General features: G+C 53.5%; 1 long non-coding RNA gene across 1 annotated transcript; it reads left to right on the top strand.

Annotated features, from left to right (window-relative positions):
* Positions 1-5,924: 5,924 nt before the first annotated feature.
* Positions 5,925-10,993, top strand: LOC142069085 (uncharacterized). Its single transcript, XR_012664948.1, has 2 exons — positions 5,925-6,010; positions 8,941-10,993. It is a non-coding gene; the product is annotated as an uncharacterized LOC142069085 (long non-coding RNA).
* The last annotated feature ends 3,812 nt before the right edge of the window (positions 10,994-14,805 follow it).

Below are 14,805 nucleotides of genomic sequence, written 5' to 3'. Positions count from 1 at the left end.
GGGGTAGGGATAGCCATAAGCCCGGGAGGCGGTGACACAAGAGCGGGGAGCGCTGCGGGATCCTGACCGGCTGGAGCCTCTGCTCTTCGCCCGCTCCCCGGGGGCAGACAGCTGGGTGCGTTTCCCTTCGGTGTTGCTGACCTGCCCAGCTGAGCGGGGCTGCAGCCGTGGGACCCTCTCCCCGAGCCTGGCGGCTCCCGGCGGGGCAGCCCGTCCCTTCGCTGCTCCCTCTGCCTGCCCGCCGGGGTCGCTCTGAGCCCGCTCCCCGGGGGGGCTCTGGCTCCAGGGGACACGAGCCTGGGCGAGCTGCGAGCCGGGCTCCGACTGCCCGCGGAGCGATCAGGGGCTGGGGGTCTCTGCCAGCAGGTGAGGAGGGGCTGGTGTTGTGCATGGAACGGGGAGGGGGCGAGCAGGGAGGTGCCGGGTTGGGGGGGAAGAGAAGAGCTGGGTGGGTGCATCGATCACACTGGGGAACCCGGGGTCTATTGGGGAGGGGGCTGTGCGCTGACCAGATGGCGGAGGGGGCGGGCGGGGTCTATTGGGGAGGGGGCTGTGCTCTGATCGGGTGGGGGTATTGGGGAGGGGGTTGGGCGGGGTCTATGGGGGAGGGGGCTGTGCACTGACCAGATGGAAGGAGGGTTAAGGGGGGCAAAATAGGCGGGTAACCTGCAGGAGCTGAAGTTGCCTCCCGAGACAAGAACTCCGCTGCTGGGCAGCAAATCACGAGCGCGGATTGTTTTGGGGTGGAAGGGGAAGTGGTTTTTCCTTGTCGTGAGGGAAGACGTCTCTGTTGGTCCCCAGGACAGACTTTGTTTCTTTGTCTTTTAACTGATGGGCCAAAGTGTCCTAACACCCTCTCTGAACTGCCATCCCGGCAGCGTCGTGTGTCTCAGCCCGCCATGTGGGGGGTCTGGGGCTGACCCTCACTTGGGGTCCCAAGCGAGCCCTGGGGACGAGGCGCTGAAGGACGGGATCTTAGTGGAGGGCAGCTAAAGAGATTTTATTCTAGCAAAGTGCCAGCTCTCTGCCTGAAGCACCGATCTCCTGCCTGCTCTGAAATCCACCCGCTGACTTGGAGCCTTGACAGTTTGTGTGCCTCGGGGGGGGGGCCCACAGGGCCATTTGGACAAGGGATTTCTGAGATCCCCTCCTCCCCCAAACAAAGCCCCCAACAAGCTAAAGTTGACCTGCTTTCCTTACAGCCAGGGCTGAGATCACTGCACCAGGGTTTTAAATGCATCCGATGCAGTGAGCTGTAGCTCCTGAAAGCTTATGCTCAGATAAATGTGTTCGTCTCTAAGGTGCCACAAGTCCTCCTGTTCTGTTTTTAGGCGGCTGAGAGTTCTCCCAGCAGAGTGCAGGGCATCCCCCAGCCCTTTCGGGGAGATCAAATGACCACGTTATGAACCACTTTGATTCTAGGTTGGCCGGCTGCTGAGCCGGTGTGAGACTCACACGCCAAGCAGATCACGCTGTGCCCGTGCAGGGAGAGAGGGGAAGGAGCTTGAAAGCTAGTTATGACCCCAGGGGGAATGGTCCAGCCATTGAACCGCAGCGGGCACCATGAATTCATGCAGAACAGGTCCATCCATGGCTATGAGCCAAGATGGGCAGGGATGGTGTCCCTAGCCTCTGCCAGACGCTGGGAATGGGCAAGAGGGGATGGATCACTTGATGATTCCCTGTTCTATTCATTCCCTCTGGGGCACCTGGCCCTGGCCACTGTCGGAAGACAGGACACCGGGCTGGATGGACCTTTGGGCTGACCCAGTGTGGGAGGTCTTATGCTCTTAGGAGTTCAAATCCAAGCCTTGGTAGGAAATCTGTATCTTACAAAAAGGAGGCATCTTGCTCTAATCTGCCTCTCTCCAAGGGTTTTTATTATTATTATAATTTATTTTGGGGAAACTTAATCCAAATACAGCAGAATACTCAGAAGGTGCTAACCCTGTCTTTGAAATGACAATGAATTCCACATGCAAATGCTTGCTGGGAGCGGAGGGTGAGAAGGACGGAAGAGTGGCTGGGAATAGGGGCAGAGAGGGGTTGAGGTTGGGGGCTAGGTGGGGTGGGGCACTGAGAAGGGAGGAGTGGGGGAGAGGGATGGGGACTGGGGGAGAATAGGAGCAGGGGTGTGTGGGCCATGATCTGGCACCTCCCAGCCCATATATGGCTGACACCCCCATGGGATCTGGGAGCTGGAAGGCCTTGGCCTGTCCTTGAGGAGTCTGAGCCTGTTTCCCTAAAACTTCCCATGTGTGCCTGTCCCTTGTGCGAGTGGCAGGATCTGGGGGAGGGGGGAGGGCCCTGGCCAACTCTGTAGTTCTGACCCCACCCTCTGTGCCCTCCATCCTCATGTGAGCATGGTTCTGGGGGGCCATTGCTTTTGAGGGAGGGTCGTGTGCCCCCTCCCTCCCAATGATCCTCGACCCCCTCATGTGAGCTGGGCTCTGTGGGTCCCTGCCCCTCTGGGGGTGTCTGAGCACCTCTTCCTGCACCCCCTGTGAGCCAGTATGTGGGGAAGCCCTACCACTGTGGGTGTGGAGCGGAGAACAGGCATACTGGGAGCATGCACCAAGAACACACCGCTGACACCAGGGTGAGGAGCTGAGTCCGGGCACGCTTGGTGCATATCCCAGGCTCTCCAGCAGTGGGGATGAGAATATCCACGGCCATGAATGGAGCAGTTCCAGAATATCGAGTTCAGCAAATCTCAGCCACCTAAAAGCCAGGAAATACAGGTACGTGCCCAGGTAGCCGTAACTCCGCCCTCTGAGTGATGTCCCAACAGGTCCATCATACGCTCACACTCGGCCTTTTCACTGTCATGGGCAGGAGCTGCCTCCGCTTGCCCAGTGCTCAAACACTAAGCACAATCCCTGCACAATACTGCACATGTGAAATGTACCAACCACTTCCCACTCACTCACTGGATACCATCTAACCGTAGACTTTCCCTTACCCACCATTCAACCCACAGCCTGCTCTGGCATCCCACCTCACTGCTGCCAATCCCCGTGGCAAGACCCCCCAGTGCCTTACTACTGAGACAACATACACAAGTTTGCAACAAAATGAGGCAGACTGGATCCTCAAGGTACAAAGCTTCCTGCGCTTTGATGGGGTGGGGGCAACCCCTGGTTTCCTCGTAGCCCAGTCACAGCTCGGACACTCCTCAAACTAACGCCTATCACCTCTCTCGACCTGCCCCACCCTTCAGTACAGCTACAGGTCCCACAGAGAGTGCAGCTGCTGTACATGCCGATAATCCCAGTGCCTATTGCCTGCTCCAGGGAGCAGAGTTGAGGTTGCCTGGGCATGGACCGTAACTCTGTAATTCCCAGGTTTCTGATGCTTGAGTTTTGCTGATGCCCACGTTCTGGAAGGGAAGGAGCTGTCCCTGCCTGGCAAGCCGGACCTCTGCCTGCATGAAGTCTCTGCTGTTTCACTGATTTCAGATTCCTGCCCCTGGTTGGAGCTGAATTCACACTGCTGCGGGGTGGCGGGGGGGACAGTCTCTCGGAGCCCCACAAGTCTTGTCCATCCCAGCGGCCTTTCAACCCTCTGGCTCTCTTTCTGTGCATGCTCAGTGTAGTCCAGGGGTCCTCAAACTGGGGGTCGTGAGGTTATTATGTGGGGGTCACGAGCTGTCAGCCTCCACCCCCAAACCCTGCTTCATCCCCAGCCATTATAACGGTGTTAAATATATTAAAGTGGTTTTTAATGTATAACGGGGGGGGGTCGCACTCAGAGGCTTGCAGTGTGGAAGGGGTCACCAGGACAAAAGTTGGAGAACCACTGGATAATCCATTTGGTTCTTGGGCTGGAGGCACAACCCTAAAAGGAGACGCACGCGCTTTTGCCTCTCGTGTTCTCCGTTTTGCTCCGGCTGGTGGGGCTGCAGGGGTAGCTGCTGCCCCTGTCCCAGGCTGGCTAGGGGGAAGGGAGGGACAAGGACCCTGGGCTGGAAGCACTGGGAATGAATTCTCAGCCAATCAGATTGTGGGGCGTGACACCAGGAGCATGGGCGAGGGTATGAAGCCAGAGAACTGGGTGGGGAATGGAGGGGCAACAGCTCCGGAGCCCATTGGGGTGGCATTGGGACAGGGGTGCTTGGGAGAGACACCACTGGTCACAATCCTGTAAGTGGGGAGTGGATGAACACGAGTGAATGTCACCACGTGCCTGAGGGATCCCAGCAGGCCAGGGCCAAGGACTGAAGTGAGATCCCTCCATCTGGTCCCTCCAGGGCGTGGTGAGGGGATATAAGGGGGGAATCCTGATACGGGGACCCCACAACCGGTTCTAAACAATGGAGGCAATGTCGTGACTGACAGGTCTGGGAGGAACTGTCCGAGCTCCCCTTAGAGAGAAGCTTGCCACGTTCAGACAATCTGCATGGGGCCAGGAGGTGACCAGCCCTGCAAACCAGCTGCCCAGCCACCCCAGAGGGGCCTGATCCCAACCCTGCGCTCACCTGGAGCCCAGATGGATCCAGCAGCTTCTCCCTCTGCCGGGGCACCGCAGCCCACAGGGCATCTTCATGGCAGGATGGGCCTGGCACAGCCCCAGGTACCGCACTTCTCTGCCCGGGACGGGGACGGGGAGAGGCTAAACACGGACCCTGCAGGGCTGAGCAGCAGCAGGTGCAGCTGGCTGGTCCCTGTGTGGATCCCCCCATTGGGATCTTCTGCAGCTGCTCTTTGGGGGACAGGGAAGGGGCCTTATGGCCAGGCAGGGGGCGCAGCTGTGTGTGCAATGGGTGCAGGGTCTGGAGTTGGGGGGGAGGTTGTGGGAACTGGGGTGGGAGGGATGGGGGATTTCAGAGCAGCTGTAACAAGTTGACTGAAATGGTTCCATTGACTTTTTTTTTATTTTTTTTTTTAGGAAAAATTGGGTGTTTGATTAAAGGCAAGTTTTTGTGGAAAGTGTCGGCTTTAATAGAAAACATTCATGGTCTTCTTGGAAAATTCAAAAACCAAAAATTGTTCTGTTTTCAATTATTCTGAACTAATTTTTTTCTGAAGATTTTGGCAGGGTTGGCCATTTTTGTCAGAAGTTTTTCTTGTTCTAGCCCTCCTGGATGGGGAGAAAAGCTTGAAAAGGTAAGCCCTAAAGGCTGCACCACCAGGAGATCAAGAACAGAACCCAAAATTGTTTTCAAAATCTCCTCTTGTTTAAACCAATCTGATGGTTTTGGGGGCTCTGACTTGTGATTTTTGGTCACTGGGGGTTGGCCACATGGACTAGAACCAGCTTGGCCAGGATCCAGATGTTAACCCCAGTGTAGAGGGCCCTGGCAGTGGCCCATACCCATCAGCTGTGGGGGACAGGAGAGAGATTTGATGTGTTCCCTGAAGTTCAAATTAGCAAGAGAAGTGGCCGGGGAGACACATTATAAACTGGGGGATCAGTGACATTCAGGATGAGGCAACATTGAAAATACTCAGCGGTTTTACAGTCGCTTTGCTCTGACGCTCTCAGCCCTGGTGGAGCAGAGCCCCCGGCCCTTCCCTGAACACACCCACATATACCCCTGCAAGGGGGGTCCAGAGCTAGGAGCGGAGCAGGGGGACCCCTGGGCACCAACTCCTCACCGCACTCTCCTCTCCCTGTTCTCTCTCTCTCTCCAGATCCAGCCAGCCGGAGCGGGGTGGAAGCTCCTCCCGCCCCACAGGGACCCCTTGCTGCAGCTGTCGTGAGTAAGTGTTGGGGAGTGAACCCCTCTCCCAGGTCGGGATCTCGGTGTCTGGGGTGAGGGGATTTGCTGGGGGGTGTCTCTGTTCTGCGCTCTCACAGCCCCGCTTTCCTCTCTCTGTTAAATCTCCTGGGGTGGGATTCACCTTCCACCCCTCCGCTGACCTGCCTGTGCCCCTCTCCTCTCTCTGCCAGGCCCCTGCCTTCGCTTGGAGCTCTTGCCGGGGAGGGGCTGCTGCTGCTGACTCTGCTCTGAGCTCTGCCTGAGGATGGGGGAGATGCACTCGGCCCCTGGAGGGGTCAGGAACCGAAGGTAGAGCGAGCATCTCGCAGGGGTTGCCTGGGAACTAGTTCATGGTTTGAGATTGTCTAGCTCGGCATTTGTCCAACTGGGAGTCCTGACCCAAAAGGGGGTTGCAAGGCTATGGTGGGGGGAGGGGGGGGTCAAGAGATCACAAAGATATTCTCAGGGGAGGGGGGCAGGAGGGGAAGAGGGCTACAACAGCTGCCCCTCTCCAGCTGCCCAGCTCTGAGGGCAGTGCCCCGCCCGTAGCAGCCCAGAAGTGAGGGTGGCAATACCATGCGTATGTTTCTATGAGTCCGTACAGTAACTTGCTATGACTGTTTGGGGGTCGGGGGTTGTCATAGCCTGAAATACTTTCAAAGTGGGGCCAGCAAAAACAAAAGTTTGAGAAGCCCGGGTCTGGCTTATTCTGATACCTGTTGCTCCCAGCCTTCCCCCAGCTGGTTTTATAGAGCTGGTGAGGCTCTTCCTCCCCATCTAGTGTCCGATGCTAGTAAAGCAAGAGGGAAAAAGTGATCCAAGCAACTCCAGACCCATTCATCGAAGCCTAGCTGAGTAGTAGGCAAGGGGCTGTAGAACACGCTGTGAGGGAAGGATGATGAAATTCATGGAGGTAAATGGCAAGGGGGATGTAACCAAAGGTAGATGGGGCCAGACTAACCCGAGTTCCGTCTTTGAGACGAGAACTGATTGTTTAGACAAGGGAAATGCAGCAGATCTAATATATTTGGACTTCAGTAAAGCATTTGGTATGGTACCACATGGGAAATAAGCTAAATTAAGGAAGGTGGGGATCAGCACAAGAATTGTAAGGTGGGTGAGGAACCAACTGAAGGGGAGAAGGCTGAAAGATGAACTATGGGACCAGAGGGAGGTTCCTAATGGAGTTCTTCAAGGATCGGTTTTGGGATCCATCTTCATTAATCTCTTTACTAATGGTGTTAACACGAAAAGTAGGAGAGTGATAACAAAACTTACTTAAACTTACTTAAAACTTAATAAAAAGCTGGGAAACGTGGTCAGTACAGAGGAGGGTCGGAATCTTACACAGGAAGATCTGGATGACCTTGTAGACTGGAGTAACAGAAAAAAGATGAAATTTAATAGTACCGGGTGCAAGATCCTGCACTTAGGGTCTAATCATAAGAATTTCTGTTGTATGCTGGGGGCTCATCAGTTGGAGGAGACAGAGGAAGGGCGAGACCTTCATGAGTTGGTCGATTACAGGATGATGGAGCCACCAATGTGATGTGACCCATGAAGAAGGCAAATGTGACTCTAGGATGTATCAGCTGAGGCCTTTCCAGTAGAGATAGAGAAGCATTAATGACATTGTATATGGCACTGGGGGGCCCTCATCCGGAATGGAGGGTCTGTCCTATGAGAGGAGAAAGGGAGAGCTGGGCTGGTTTAGTCTAGCAAAAGGAAGGCTGAGAGGGGATCTGATGGCTCTCCATAAATACTTCAGGGGGTAGACACCAGGGAGGGTGAAGAGCTGTTCTACATAAAGGACAATGTAGGCACAAGAACAAATGAGGATCAAGTGGCCAAGAAGAAGTTTAGGCTGGAGATTAGAAGGTTTCTAACCATCCAAGGAGGGAGGTTCTGGATCAGCTTCCAAAAGGAGTTGTGGAGCAAACAACTTTATTAGTTTTAAGATAGCTTTGGACACATTTGAGTGTGATTTGCATGACAGGGTTGCTTGTGATGGTGGGGGTTGGACTGGCCAACTCTGGGGTCTTTTCTGGCATATGTCTTATAGTCCCAAGTCTCATGCTTCAGGGCTTCAGCTGGTCACCTGCAGGGGTCAGGAAGGGACTTCTCTCCCCCCCCCGCCCCATGTATTCTGGGTTGGGGGCGGTGTTTGTTGTTTGTTTCCATCCTCTGAAGCATCAGAGTTAGCCCTGGCTGGAGGTGGGACACTGGATGGGGTGGGCCAGTTCTCTGGAGTGGAACCAAGCTTTCGTTCTCTCAGGAGCTTGGGTGGCTGGGTCTAATGCTGGGTCACATGCTCAGGGTCTCAGTTATTGCCATATGTGGGGTTGGGAAGGAATTTTCCTCCAAATCAGATTGGCAGGGAGCTAGGGGGTGTTTAGCCTTCCTCTGCAGTGCGGGGGGCAAATCCTTTGCTGGGACCAACTGGGTATCTCTCCCTTAATCAGTTCTGTTAGAGGCACCTGCTTTCCAGTTCCAGAGGTCACTGATCAGCCCCAGCAGACGACCCCCAGCCAGGGGGCACTGGGAAGTTCATTTTCAAGAGGATTTCATGGCTCATGATGAACTGGGCATGCAGATCCCTTAGGTAGCTCTGAAAATCGCTGCCTGGGGAATGGAGATACCTGGCTAGTGGGGCAGAAAAAAAAAAAACAAAAACCCCAAACCCCACACCTCCCCCACTTTTTTGATGGCTTAAAATATTGAGTAAAATACTTCCCCTGTGGCCTGTGCAGTGCAAGAAATTTGATAAGCATTTATGAGACTTTAGGACGGGTGCAATTTCTATAAAATTGGCATAATGGCTGTGATGGAGCCTCACAGATGAACTCCATCTCCATAGAGATCACTCCAAGTGAGTGTCAAAGGAACCCGCTTACCGCCCCACTGTGTATCCTGTATCTGCCACAGAAGGAGTGACGAGAATCAAGAGTTGTCCGGGGTAACCTAGGGCCATAACCGCAGGGGGGTGAGGTGGGATTGAGGAGTATTGACAAATCTATGGTGGAGGGAGCCAAGGCCTGGGATAGCCGGGAGCTGCAGGTTGGGCTTGAGGGGCAATGAGGTGTTTGTCTACACTGAGACAGCTCATAGCCTGACATGGTTGTCCAATTTGGTTCCTTGTTCAATCTTTTTGCCTTCATCCGTCTGCCTGCATGGGCAGCACAAACTTCCCTGCACTCGGCCCTTTAACCCAGCCATGGGGCTCTCTGCTTGGATTGTAGATTTCAACCATGCTTCGTGCCTTGCTGTGAACATCACATTGCAGCTGCCATTGGGAGATGCTGTTAGGGGTCACTACAGAGCAGCGGATGGCCAAAGAGCCAGTCCCCTGCTCCCGACAGAGCCCCAGGATGACCCCAAGAGCAGCGATGTGGGGGAGATGGAAGAGGAAGAGATGGGAGAACAAGAGGACGAGGAGATGGACGTGGATTAGAACATCGCTCTGAATCTGATCTGTATAGTGCTGGATGTGCATATGGACCATAGGATGTGCCCCTATAGGAGGGGCACTGTTTACAGACCTAAACCTCTCAGGGATTTTTTAAAATATATTTTATTATTACGTTCTCCTTTGCACTTACAAGCTTTGAGCAGATTTGGGGATTAATGAATGTTCCGTTTCCAGTGATGTCACTGTGTCGACAGCTCTGGGATTCGGACACGATACGGGTACAGTAGGGTAAGGTGCATCAAATCTCTTCAATCCAGACAGCGTGATCCGAGAGCAGACGAACGACCGGCAGGCTTTGTGCTGACCTGGTGTGAGTCAGAGCAGCCTTGAGGCTGCTGTAACATTCTGCTCCCCATAGGCCCAGGAGCAGAGCACATGCCGAGCCTTCACAACAGCCAGGGAGATGCCTTGTGCAGCGGAATTTTCAAGGGCTGTTTACACCCATTTTAAATCCCCTTTGCCTCCCAGAGTTACTTAATGGGGCAGAATGTGACTGACTTCAGATTTTTCACAAATTGGCTGTTTTCTGCGGAAAGTTCTTTTTGTTGTTTTTTTTACCACCACCCCCAATGTCTGAAAAACAAAATATTTGCACAAAACCAAAAACATTTCAATCTGTAGAGCCTGCTGGGATGCTGCAAGGGAGCTGTGGTCCAGGTGTCTCATGTCCCCATTCTGCTCTGGGGGGGGACTCTCCTCATTCTGGTTGGCTGGACTACATCTCCCATGATGCACCATAGTCAGAGACACCCACGATACAGCTGGCTCCCCTCACCTTGAGGAGAGACTGTGGTGCACTGTAGGAGATGCAGTCAGATCAAGAAACCACCAAGCCTCCTGAGAAAAATGCACCATGTTATATGTTGTTTCATGTCATGAAATATTTCAGTTCAATGTAATCCTACCAGGGTACCATGTGGCCTCATGGCAGCATTACATTGAACTGAAATATTTTGGTTTTCAACTTTTTGCCTAAAAGTGTAACTTTCTGTAGAAAATTTCAGTGAAAATTATTTTCCCCCCCACACACATTTTTATCAGTTTGCCATGGTGGGGGGACCCACTTTTTCCAACCAGCACTGCCCGTGCCATCTGCTTACCCAGCTGAACCCTAGAGGGAGGGTGTTACAATAGCTGGAATGGGGGTGCAACAGTGGGCATATCTCTGTAAACACTCCTGACTGTGCAAAGCTGTTTGAATGGTGGATTCTTGTTCTTGAAACACTGGAGATGAGAGCTGGTCGAAATGTTTCAATGGTTTTTTCAATAAAAAGCTTTTTTTTCCAACAGTGAGATTTTTCATGCACAGTTGTCGACCTTTTAGTTTGTTTGCCAAAAATAAATATTTTAATACTTTTTGATAATTTCCAAAACGCAGAGCAAAAATACTGGTTTGCTGAAAAAGTGGATTTTGGCAAACAAAATAAATAACTGTTTTGGATTAAACATTCGAACAAAAATGAAGAAAAATGGGTTTGTTTCAAACACATTGAAATGAAAACAACTTTGCCACTGTGCATGAAAATGGCTTTTTGTATTTTGACCAGCTCTACTAGAGGCCACACTGGTAACAGTCTTCGTTGTTTTAAAAGATATATCCTAGCAGGGGCATTAAAACCTGGCATAGGGATCTGAATGCACTGTGATTTGTACGTCTGTGCAGTATTGCTACATATCAGATGTTTCTATTCTTCTGATGATTTATGACACTGGAAAGCAAGGGATTGTGTTGTAGAAAACCCAGGGTTTTGAACCAGATGCTTTTAAGACGAATGTATTTCTTTATTTTGAGGTGTAAAAATACACTTTTATTTGTTCTGTCACCTTATTTATTCGGCTCTGTCCTTTGCCCACCTGTCTCTCCACCATCTGCTTGGGCTTTGACGCTTAATTCAAACAATTACACTCCCCTCTCCTTTCTCTGTAGCACAGTTCCTAGTCCAGTCCCCTTGCTCCCTGCTGGAAATGAGCGAGGGACAAGCGCTGGCAACCAGAACAGCCTGGGTGCAGTTAAATAGACCAAAGTGTTGCTTAAAAAACACCCTGTTTCCATCAATAGATTGGGCTAGTAACTTTGGGCTATTGGTGCCAGAGATAATAGCTGGCAACCCTTTGAGTCATATGGTCATGCCCCCAAAGCCACCCTGCTTCTGCCAGAGCTGGACGTGAATGTCTCTTTAACCGAGGCACTGATTTCCGGGGGGGGCTTGACCCCTGCTCTGCCCCAGGCCCCGCCTCTTCCCAACCCCGCCCTCCCCAGGCTTGCCCCGTCCTCCCCCCTCAGCACCTTCTGCACACCGCTGAACAGCTGATCACAGGCAGAGGGGAGGTGCTGGGGGGGGCTGATCCTCAGGTGACCTGCAGACCAGAGCACTAACTCGGAGGATATTTGATGTTTTATGTGGAGTCCCAGCTCCTAGAGACAAGTGAGTGGGGGAGAATCTCAGCTTTGGTTTAAAAATTAAAGGAAGTTTGTAGCCCTCAGCGTCATGGAGAAAGGCCTGAAAATGTGCCCACAGGCTGTAAAACCAGGCAGGGGAGAAACAGGCTGCATCCTTGTTTAATACCTTGCTGATTTTTAAGCTAATCTCTTGATTTGGGGGGGCAGGTTTGGGCCCACCCATGGGTGCTCCGTGGCTGGAGCACCGTTGGGGAAAAATTAGTGGGTGCTCTGCACCCACCCGCAGCCAAGCGCCCCGCCCCCTCACCCAACCGCCTCCACTCCTCCCCCTCCCAGCGGCCCCTTTTCTGCCCTCCCCAAACCGCTGTAGCAAGCGCTGGGAGGGAGGGGGAGGAGCGGGATTATGGGGCGCTCAGGTGCCAGGGCAGGGATTTGGGGAAGGAGTCGGAATAGGGGCAGGGAGGGGGCGGAGTTGAGGCGGGGACTTTGGGGAAGGGGTTGGAAAGGGGGCGGGGGTGGAGCGGGGCGCGGGCAGAGGGGGGTCAGCACCCACCTGCCCGGCGGAACTTTCCCTAGCTGGAAATTGGAGCTCTTGGGACTAAGATCCAACCCCCCCCCACACTGCCTGAGCCCCCCCCCTTTGCTGTCAGCCCAACCGAGATCACTTTAGCAGCCCACAGTCGGAGGGGGAGGCAAACCAGCAAGGAACCGACCTGCTCTGCAGTGAGACCAGTGGAGATGGGGGGTCTGTGGGCAGGAGAGAAGAGCTGGGCACATGGAGATAAAGTTCTGCCCCCAGGGAGAGGGAATAAATCTGTCTGGGGGTGGAGGAGCAGGCGCGGGGGGGGGGGGGTTACAAACCCAACTACAACCCCGATGACGTGGGACCCTGTTTATTGCCATCTTGGCTCCTCCTCGCTGAAGTTCAGGATTACTATCGCTCTCCCCTCGGGCACAACCGTCCCGCGTCTGACTCGGTCCGGCCAGCCCGGGGTCTTCTGCCTCCGGGAGCGGCCACTCCCAGCTGCTTGGAGGGAAGGGACCGGGAACCTGGCAGCAGGCAGCTGGGGGGGGGCCGGGGGGGCTTCTCCCGTAGAAAGCCGGGGGGCCGCCCCGCTGTGAGAGCTGATCCCCAGCAGCAGGGACAAGTCTGAGGGTATGTCTACACTACGGAATAAGGTCGAATTTATAGAAGTCGGTTTTTTAGAAATCGGTTTTATAAATTCGAGTGTGTGTGTCCCCACAGAAAATGCTCTAAGTGCATTAAGTGCATTAACTCGGCGGAGCGCTTCCACAGTACCGAGGCAAGCGTCGACTTCCGGAGCGTTGCACTGTGGGTAGCTATCCCACAGTTCCCGCAGTCTCCGCTGCCCATTGGAATTCTGGGTTGAGATCCCAATGCCTGATGGGGCTAAAACATTGTCGCGGGTGGTTCTGGGTACATATCGTCAGCCTCCCGTTCCCTCCCTCCCCCCGTGAAAGCAAGGGCAGACAATCATTTCGCGCCTTTTTTCCTGAGTTACCTGTGCAGACGCCATACCACAGCAAGCATGGAGCCCGCTCAGGTAACCGTCACCCTATGTCTCCTGGGTGCTGGCAGACGCGGTACGGCTTTGCTGCACAGTAGCAGTAACCCCTTGCCTTCTGGCAGCAGACGGTGCAATACGACTGGTAGTCGTCCTCATCGTGTCCGAGGTGCTCCTGGCCGCGTCGGCTGGGAGCGCCTGGGCAGACATGGGCGCAGGGACTAAATTTGGAGTGACTTGACCAGGTCATTCTCTTTAGTCCTGCAGTCAGTCCTATTGAACCGTCTTATGGTGAGCAGGCAGGCGATACGGACTGCTAGCAGTCGTACTGTACCATCTTCTGCCAGGCAGGCAAGAGATGAGGATTGCTAGCAGTCGTATTGCACCATCTTCTGCCAGGCAGGCAAGAGATGGGGATGGCTAGCAGGCGTACTGTACCATCTTCTGCCGAGCAGCCATGAGATGTGGATGGCATGCAGTCCTTCTGCACCGTCTGCTGCCAGCCAAAGATGTAAAAGATAGATGGAGTGGGTCAAAACAAGAAATAGACCAGATTTGTTTTGTACTCATTTGCCTCCTCCCCTGTCTAGGGGACTCATTCCTCTAGGTCACACTGCAGTCACTCACAGAGAAGGTGCAGCGAGGTAAATCTAGCCATGTATCAATCAGAGGCCAGGCTAACCTCCTTGTTCCAATAACAACGATAACTTAGGTGCACCATTTCTTATTGGAACCCTCCGTGCAGTCCTGCCTGAAATACTCCTTGATGTAAAGCCACCCTCTTTGTTGATTTTAGCTCCCTGAAGCCAACCCTGTAAGCCATGTTGTCAGTCGCCCCTCCCTCCGTCAGAACAACGGCAGACAATCGTTCCGCGCCTTTTTTCTGTGCAGACACCATACCAAGGCAAGCATGGAGGCCGCTCAGCTCACTTTGGCAATTAGGAGCACATTAAACACCACACGCGTTATCCAGCAGTATATGCAGCACCAGAGCCAGACAGCTACCGGTTAGTTGGGAATCAATTTGGAGTGGGCAAATCTACTGTTGGGGTTGCTGTGATGCAAGTTGCCCACGCAATCAAAGATCTGCTGATATCAAATGTGCAGGTCATAGTGGATGGCTTTGCTGCAATGGGATTCCCTAACTGTGGTGGGGCCATAGATGGAACCCATATCCCTATCTTGGCACCGGAGCACCAAGCCGCCGAGTACATAAACCGCAAGGGGTACTTTTCAATAGTGCTGCAAGCTCTGGTGGATCACAAGGGACGTTTCACCAACATCAACGTGGGATGGCCGGGAAAGGTGCATGATGCTCGCATCTTCAGGAACTCTGGTCTGTTTCAAAAGCTGCAGGAAGGGACTTTATTCCCAGACCAGAAAATAACTGTTGGGGATGTTGAAATGCCTATATGTATCCTTGGGGACCCAGCCTACCCCTTAATGCCATGGCTCATGAAGCCGTACACAGGCAGCCTGGACAGTGGTCAGGAGCTGTTCAACTACAGGCTGAGCAAGTGCAGAATGGTGGTAGAATGTGCATTTGGACGTTTAAAGGCGCGCTGGCGCAGTTTATTGACTCGCTTAGACCTCAGCGAAACCAATATTCCCACTGTTATTACTGCTTGCTGTGTGCTCCACAATATCTGTGAGAGTAAGGGGGAGACGTTTATGGCGGGGTGGGAGGTTGAGGCAAATCGCCTGGCTG

Source organism: Caretta caretta, chromosome 14 (genome assembly GCF_965140235.1).
Source record: "Caretta caretta isolate rCarCar2 chromosome 14, rCarCar1.hap1, whole genome shotgun sequence".
Classification (NCBI taxonomy): Eukaryota; Metazoa; Chordata; order Testudines; family Cheloniidae; genus Caretta; species Caretta caretta.
This window is presented reverse-complemented; position numbering and strand designations above follow the sequence as displayed.